This window comes from Myotis davidii, unplaced genomic scaffold (genome assembly GCF_000327345.1).
Source record: "Myotis davidii unplaced genomic scaffold, ASM32734v1 scaffold1429, whole genome shotgun sequence".
Lineage (NCBI taxonomy): Eukaryota > Metazoa > Chordata > Mammalia > Chiroptera > Vespertilionidae > Myotis > Myotis davidii.
The window spans coordinates 25,590-26,188 of record NW_006300023.1 but is presented as its reverse complement, the minus strand read 5'-3'; positions in this window follow the sequence as shown (position 1 = coordinate 26,188).

Genomic DNA, 599 nt, shown 5'->3' with positions numbered 1-599 from the left:
TAATTTTATAGTTTCTCTATCCCTTCACAAGCGAGAATTTTCTGCACTTTTACAGGAAGTTGATTCAACCTACAGTGGACTACTGATGTTCAATAATGTGAGATGGCTGAGTCGAGGTAAAGTACTTGAGCGATTTGTGGAGTGCTTTGAAGAAATTACAGTATTTATTGAGAATAAGGATCTGGCAAACTTTCCTCAGATCAATGATCATAAGTGGGTCAGCAATTTGATGTTTTTTACAGATCTCTCTGTTCATATGAATGAACTGAACTTAAAATTAAAAGGTTTTGGCAAAAGTATTGATGTTATGTTTGGATCCATCGAATCTTTTGAAAGTAAACTTAAAATTTTCAAACAAGATTTTGAAACTAAAACTTTATTTTTAAATCTTTATTGTTCAGATTATTACATTGGTTCCTCTTTTTTCCCTTCATAACTCCCCTCCTCCCAGTTCCTGCCCCACCCTCGGCCCTCACTCCCCACCCACTGTCCTCATCCACAGATGTACGATTTTTGTCCAGTCTCTTCCTGGATCTCCCACACCCCTTTCCCCACCAAGAATAGTCAGTCCATTCCCTTTCTATGTCCCTGATTCTATA